Source organism: Pygoscelis adeliae, unplaced genomic scaffold (genome assembly GCF_000699105.1).
Source record: "Pygoscelis adeliae isolate BGI_AS28 unplaced genomic scaffold, ASM69910v1 Scaffold113, whole genome shotgun sequence".
NCBI lineage: Eukaryota > Metazoa > Chordata > Aves > Sphenisciformes > Spheniscidae > Pygoscelis > Pygoscelis adeliae.
In genome coordinates this window covers 8,741,977-8,749,855 of record NW_008825108.1, presented here as the reverse complement: position 1 = coordinate 8,749,855, position 7,879 = coordinate 8,741,977, and the positions used below count along the sequence as shown (strand labels likewise).

General features: G+C 42.3%; 1 protein-coding gene across 1 annotated transcript in view; it reads left to right on the top strand.

Annotated features, from left to right (window-relative positions):
* Positions 1–23: 23 nt before the first annotated feature.
* The window catches only part of MSRB3 (methionine sulfoxide reductase B3), a 92,707-nt gene continuing 84,851 nt past the window's right edge, over positions 24–7,879 (top strand). Inside the window, exon 1 of the mRNA XM_009327574.1 lies at positions 24–144. The gene's annotated coding sequence lies outside the window, so the exon portion shown is untranslated. The remainder of the gene's footprint in view (positions 145–7,879) is intronic.

Below are 7,879 nucleotides of genomic sequence, written 5' to 3'. Positions count from 1 at the left end.
GCACTGTTTGCCCTCCCTTCATCCCGGCCGTGCCGTTGTGGCGTCCCTGTGGCCGCCGCAGCGCCTGAACCCACGGACGCGGCGCACAGACCCCAGGCTCCGGGTGTCCTTTGCTGTAGCTGCTGCTTCTGACTCAGAAACGAGGTAAATAGTTTCTGGGATGTACAGCGAAATAGTTGGCTTAGTGAAGCAGTGCTTGACCGAGTGCGTAATTAGTTCAGTTGTGCTGCGGTCGCCTGCTCGGTAAATTGTGCTTCGTTGGTCAGAAAAAGAGCTTAAGCTTCACATATGCATTCAGAATTTGGTCGTATTTTTCCAAGGGAGCTCAGCGTGCTCGCTTGCTGCGTTTGTTTTGTGTTATGCTACTGACAAATATAGTCGACGCACAGAATAAATTATTTCTTACTGTCCCCTTTCCAAGTTAATGTAGCTGTACTTGGTGCATCCTAATATTCCTGGAAATAGACATGAGACTCAGTTAAGCTTCCTGTAACATTTGACAAATTTGCTATACATGCTGGCTTTTCTGCTGGAGCTGAAATTCCAGTCACCATCCCCTTAGCATAAAGACTGTCTGAAGGTGCAGTGATCTGAAACAGGGGTAACCGTGTATTGAAAATACCAAATCTAACGATGGATATCTACAGATAAGGCTAGATGCCTACCGTTATCTAGCGATAAATGTCAGATCTCTCTAAGAGTTCTGACCTTAAACACAGCTTTCAGGAAAGTATAGAGCCTTACATTATATACGTCATGCTTTTAGTTCTTTCTCTTTCAGGCTTTCTGTTGTAACTATTAAAATGGTTCTGAAACTGTGCTCTCTTGAAAGATGGATGTCAGAATGTCCGTTCCCTTACGGATACGGCTTGTTGATGGCAAGCGGTCTGTAAATGGAAGAGCGAGCTCCACTCCCACTATGGCACAGTGCCATTCATCTGAATCCAGCCTTTTATGCTTAGAGTTTGTCCTGTTTATGTTCTTGCCCTCGCTGAATCGACACAAGTGCTTGCCATCTTATTTGCTGATGATTCCCAACTTTTTATTGCGCTGCTGCATGCCTTTGCAGTTCGTCATGATTCCTTGTCTGCCAAATTTGGTTGGTAACAGTGCCCTTTAAGTCTGATTCTGGAAGTAGTTTCCATGTGGCTTGTCATCTTAATCAGACGTTTGCTCATAGTTCTAAAAGAGTAGCCTGCCTTGCTGTAGACCTGGCTTATTTTAGAACGGCATTTCTTAATTGTCCTCTAAAATTTATGTAGGGAATTAAATGTGGTGAATAGCTTAACCAGAGTTACTAAATAATCCTAGAATTCCGAGATGAAAGAAGATTTTCTTTTTTTTAATAAAGTTCTGCATCGATTTCTCAAAACCACTAAAGTTAGTGGAGTTGAGCCATATATAGTTCAGTCCAGAATGTGGTTGGTTGGTCCTTTCCTGTCTGACGTCCCTTGGATCTTTATAATACATGCTTGAAAAGATCTTTTAGGAGGAAAAAAGAATTCTGTTTTTCCCCCAAAAGCACAATCTTTAAAAGTAGTGCCTTTGTGTATGGGGTAGTGTTTCTATATTTGGTAGCAAAGCCATATAAAGCAGTTGATCCTAGACAAAAATAAAATCTTTTGACTGAATGACCTTGCTTATTTTTCCAAGTGGTGGTGGTTATACGCTCTCTCAGGGATTTGGTTAATACAGATTTTTATGTTTGTACATACCGTAAGAATTCCTTACAGCTGTTCGATAAGGGAAACTTGCACATGAGGAAGATACTTGGTCCTTTGCCCTGGTATTTATGAAGGTATGGGAGGATCTTGTTTACCTACTCACATTTTGTCAGCTTTGTAAGATGATACTTGTTTCTATATCATTGGAAGTCCAGCCTATTTATTACATCAGAAATGCTAGAAAATGAAATTTCCTTTTTAGGTGGATTGTTAAAGGTTCCTTTGTTATTTATTTTAAAAGATGGGGGAATGGGAGGGAGAAGGGGGAGAGAAGAGATCACTCTGTTAAGGATTTAATCTTCTCAGCCGGAAGGTTAAGAAGTCTGCCTGTCTGCATCTGACTGGCGTCGCTGCAAGCCAGCGATGTAGTAAAGCCATCCAATTCTGAGATAGCTCTGTTGAGCTGCATAATTCAAGTGAGTGTGTCCTCGTTACAGAGCAACTCTTAAGCTACACGCAAGATTATATTAGTCATAGGTAGGGAATATGACCCTCTTTTCTCCTTTCTATTATTTTTCTTTTTTCATTAAAAACTGCAGTTTCGGCAGCACCTAGGCTATGAATTTAAGCTGCGGAGGCTTTACCTGATGGGAAAGTGTGATAAACTATCAGCCTAATTATAGCTTGGTCTAGCCCTGGTTTGTTTAAAGGTTACTTTAGCCAAAAGACCCCCAGAAAAATGGACCCTCAAATTCCTGGCGTATTTATGATGGTGTGTTTACGAATTACTGTAAAATAAAGTCGGGTATGGATTTATCTTTCCCTGAGTAATTCTGAAGCTGGTATGCTTATTTTGGAACAGACTCCAAGGCCAGATGGAAATAGGGTGTTTCTTGCTCTGGAATAATTGTGTCCATACATGGAATTATTTAGAGCCTACTTTCAATACACAAGCCAGAGGTCTTTAAAACAACAAAAAACCTGCCAGCTTTTGGGGCATTTTTTTTTTGGTGTCTCAGAGAGTAAGAAGTGGCTACAGGTTAACTTGCCCTTCCCTCACTCTTGTCGCCTCTGTTGGATTGTATTATTATCTTTTCGGATACTTCATTTGCCTCAGAAGGATCTTAGGTTCTCAGTAAACTATTAATATGTACTAGCTAAAAAAAAAAAAAGCACAAAACTAAAGATTTAAGTCCTCCTCTGTGGAAATTTGTGAATGTATAACCAACTAGCAGTGTTTTAAAAGTAATTTTCAACCAACCACTTAAGAAAAGGAAGGGAGCATGTATTGCATCATTAACTTCTGCCAGAAGATGAAGAATGTCATTCTGGGTTTTAACGGGGATTTTGGTGTCCTTAATCTGTGAAGATGGTGATCCTTATGTTTTGTCTGAAAACAGGGTGGAAGAGTTCTTTGGGAACCCCATTTATGGTGAGGGAATTGGAAATTATAATTTATCTGTTTAGCTCCAGCCTTCTGGTTCTCATTTAGCAACCTCAATTCCAACAGCATTATCTGAAAACCACACAGTCTGGCAACTGGTACCGGGAATAAAGAGGCTTTTCTCAGTAAGGACTTTTAAGACCTGAGGAATTGAACGATACTAGCCCAAAACAGGCAAGAACAATGCTTAAACTTACAAGGTGCTAACACAGTTTCACTGTCTTCACAGACTTAAGTTATAGTTCAGCACTGTTTTGTAATATGATCAGTAGCATAAGTACTTCTTTATTTAGGCTGAGCAGTGGAAATGATCTTTCAGGTAAATTTTGCATTTAAACATGATTCAGCTTTTGAATGTTGCACAAAGTCTAAGGACGGGACTTCTGCAGAGCTCCCCGGTTCGCTCTTTCCTTTCAGCAGCATCTGAACATCAGGATTAATGATTTCTTTGAAGTGTGGGCAGCAGCTTAGCAAAACGTACACAGTGTGCTAACACATTGTTCTGTTGGGAAGTGTTACCACATCCAAGAAATCTTAAAAGTAACATCGTGCATGGCATTTGGAAGTATTTCCCCAGGGGTCTCTTTAACTCTGTGTTCTTCCAAACAGGGACAACGCCTTTGCGTTTCACCTGATGGAAAACAAATCCTTACTACCAGGGAATAACAATAGCGCTGATGGAAAGTAGCTGCCAAATGCCACGGCTTTCACTCTGACCACACAATGAAAACGGGGGAAAAAAAATCAACACAAGGAACCTTAGCAGCTTCCTGGGGAAGTGATCTGTGCCAGTCGTCGCCAAAAGAAAACAGCCCAGAAAGCGTTCGGTCTGGCTGAGGGATTGCCCTGTTCTTGTTCCTCGCTGTTCCCCGGTGTGTGGTTCTTGGGGAAATCCGCAGGCGAGGCTGTGCCTCCAGCTGCGCTCACGGAGAGTGTAGGTGATTTTAACCACTTTGAGGACCTGTGCGGTGGGTTGGCTGGGGTGCGAGCCACATGGATGTCCCTCTCAGTTCATGCAGCAGGTGTTTGACAGCATAGTGAGTCTGGCCTTGGGTTTCCTGCAGCTGGTTCAAGAGCAAGTGTTGGTTTGATGTAAAGTTACTGTACTTGCTCAAATTGGCTAAGAAAAATGGTTAACTTTGTACAAGCAGGCTTTGCCACCTGGGTCAGATTGTCACCATCCTGCTGCTGGGAGGAAGCTTGATATTAAACATAAAACCAATGCAGATCTCTCCTTATGCGTCCTGATGACGAGAAGTCACGGCTTATACCCAGTTCCAAGTCGAATTTATACTAGTGAGTGATCCAGCAGTGCACTGATCCAGTCTTAATGATGCTGAAACCAAGCCTTGCAGATCAGATTGGTTAAGCTTCTACTCCTTCACACCAATGGCACTGTCATTAGCCGTAGCATGAGTTTGAGGGAGAGAAGGGGGTGAGACAGGAACAGATGCATAGGCTGCCAGCTCGGGGACAGGCAGAAAAGTTGCGGTGGATCAGCCAACTGCGTGAAGTTAAAGCCCTGAGATGCAAATTCAGAAACTCCACAAATAAAGTGATTTGGGTTTTCGATAGCTTTATCATCTCTGCTTTCAAATGGCTGCAGAAAAAGAAAATCAGCCCTGTTGGTCAAAGCCTTAGTATTTAACTGCTTGCTGTGGGAACTGTACTTTTAGACTATACCCTCATTTTTTCCCAGGTTTTTTCAGGATTAAAATCAGTGTTTCATTAGGGCTTTTGTATATACAGTGGAAAAATACTCTGTTCTGACAGCACACCTTTTAACATCTCTCTTCATAAGAGAAACCAAATTGTCTGTATACATACTTGTTCTCTGTGCTCTTGCTTTTACTTAAAAGCCAGCACACGTAAGGGACAAGATCTCCACCGACTTGTGTAGCAAATTAGTGGCTCACTTGGGAAGGGACCCACCAGACGCTGCTGGTTTCTAATCTTCTACAGAACCTGGCATCCCTCATCCAAAACCACAAGGCAGCTTTGCTACTTGCCTCTGAACTTGAGAGAGGTGCTGGATTGTACCAAACTATTTTAGCGGTTGTTGAACCATGCTGGGAAAGATTACAACAGATACTTTCCAAGACCCTAAGACTCTGCCCGTGAAGTCCTTTAAAATGTGAAATACAGTAGCTGTCTGGGGGAAAACAAGCCTTTTTTGTTGCTCTGTTACATATGAATTTCAGAGTAGTACATTTTTATCTAACTACACTCAAGTTAACTATGACAGTAATATAGATGGTGTAATAGCTGAGTGATGTAATGCTATTTAAGACAAGATGCAGGTTTTCAGAGCATTATCCCAACTCCACAGTCACTCTCGTAGACTAAACAGACCAAGTTCTTAAAAAATTTTTGCAGGGATTTGGTTTTCTGAACGACTCTTTTTTTATTTCTCTTCTGGACTTTCCTCAGTTGTCTCTGTCCTATGCCCCAGACCAGTAGGGTATTCCAGCTGCTACCTCACTGCTGCTGAGGAGAGCAGATTTCTTCCCCAGCCTCTGCTATTATGTCTTATGCTTCTCTTTTTAATAAACTCCAGATTGTCATTTGCCTTTTTTTGCCTTTTTTTTTTTTTAAATAGTTTCACACTGTTGGCTCAGTTTATTGTCACTGTAACCTTGACATCCTTTTCTGCAGTACTGCTGCTGGTCTGGTATTCTTCCTTTTGGTTTTGTGCATTTGAGGATTTCTTTTAAAGTCCAAATGTGATTCTTTGTACTTGGCTGTATTGAATTTAATCTTACTGATTTTTGACCGTTTCTCCAATTTATTAAGACCATCTTGAGTTCTGCTCAGCTCTTTAGAGTGCTTCACACTCCTTGCAGGTTGGTGTGCCTGCAGTTTTAGTAAGACTGCTTGCTGGGTTTTGACCCTAGTCAGTAGAAGTGCTGAACGAGTGTGTTTTTTCAAGCAGCTCTGCACCCATGTGATAGGACCTTGATCAAGAAAGAAGGTGCTTTTCCAGTTTGCTCTGTCAAAAAGTATTTTATGTTTGAGATCTGTTGGGATTTACTGCTTTCCTCCTGCCTGTAGAATAGAAGGAAAGAAGGAAAGTATGTTGGTTGATGGGGTTAGATTTTGGCAAGTCCATCTTGGCGGCTTATTGCTTTCTAATTTTCAGTTGGCTATTTATGGATTGTTTAGTAATTTGTTTCAAAACCTTTCTGGGTGTTGAAGGTAGGCTTATGGCCATGCAGTTCACCAGTCACTCTTTTCTCCCTTTTTAAAGATGGACATTGCCAGCTTACTCCTGAGCTTTTGGAAAGGCAAAAGCCTTTCAAAAATCCTCCAAGGTGCTTGCTCTTTCTGAACAATTGTCCCAGCTTGTTTCCCAAACACTGTAGGATAAATTTCCTAACTTGTCAGAGGAGGAAGAGCAACCTCAGACAAGGGTTGCAGACACACAAGATAGCTCCATCATCCGGGAATATAGTGGCTCAACATTAGTGTGCCTAATTTCTGATAGTGGGTCTCATATTTATCCAGCTAAAGCACCTGAGTGAATTCCTAAGAGTGAGAAGGAAAGCTTGGTAGATTTGATAAGGCTCGCTCTCAAAAAAAAAAAAAAAAGCAGCTTCATTGAGAAGATAGTTCATTAGAGATCCAAGTGGCTGTCATGCTCCACTGACAATTTATGTGCAGAGGAAGGTCTGTGCAACAAATTTCAATGGTTTGAAATTAGTCACTGCAACTACTTCAGATGATTACCTCTGTTTCTTATAAAAAGTCCCTCAAATATACTGCCATTGAAAGTCATCTGGGCAGTCAACCTATTTCCAACCTAGTAATCTGTTGTGTGTGTTGCTTTCTTTGTATTGGGTTACAAATAGCGAAATTTGCAGATGGGCTTAACTGATCATAAATTACGGTTTATTAATTTTCTTACTTGTTTTGCCTAGCAGCTACATAAAATTTCCAAACGTCTAGATAAGTTCTATCTCTGAATATCTATTTAAGAACACATAAAAATGTAAGAGAGTGAGAATCTTTCTGTACATATATACACCAGTGCTATAAAAATAACATACCAAACAAATATATCAGAATTCTAACCAGTAATTATTGTTTCAAAAAACCTTAAGGTGGACATAGAGCTGGTGCATCCTTTGTCGTTTTATTTTGGTAAGGGGTGCCAAAGGCTTGCACGCTCAGCACTGGGATGGGCTGAAGTGAACCGTGGGAGGGCAGCGGTCCTGTGCTGGGGACCGAGGATGCCATGGAGGCATGGCTGGGTCGCTGAGGAATTGCTGATGTGTTAGTGAGGGTGGTGTGACATGTCAGGACCAAGAGGGGAAAGAGGGACTCCTGCTGTTTTAGTTGTAGGATTTCCTTTTTTGGAGCACGAGTCCAAGTAGGACAGAAACAAACTGCGTTTTGGGGCAAGGCTTAATGTAAGTTCCTGACAGCAGGCTTTGGCAGGAGCGGGCTGCCTGCGGGTGCTGTGCTGCTGCCTCCGCTGAGGGAAGTGGAACAGATGTCACTTTTAAGAAGATCATGCAAAGAAAACATCCAAATTTATCTTAGACTATTGATCCAGATGGGAAGCTGAACTACAAAGCCTTGAGACTAGCAAAAGGCTGAGGGAAGAGAATGAACTTGGCAGCTGCATTGTTCCCCCCATGACCCTCCAAACGAGACGCAGAACGGAGCGGTGTGCCTACCCTGTGAGCCAGCTGTGCGGGCACGGGCAGGCCTGGCGTGTGCATCGGGGGGGCTCTGCGCAGGGCTGCGGGGCTGCTGCCAGGCCTGGCGT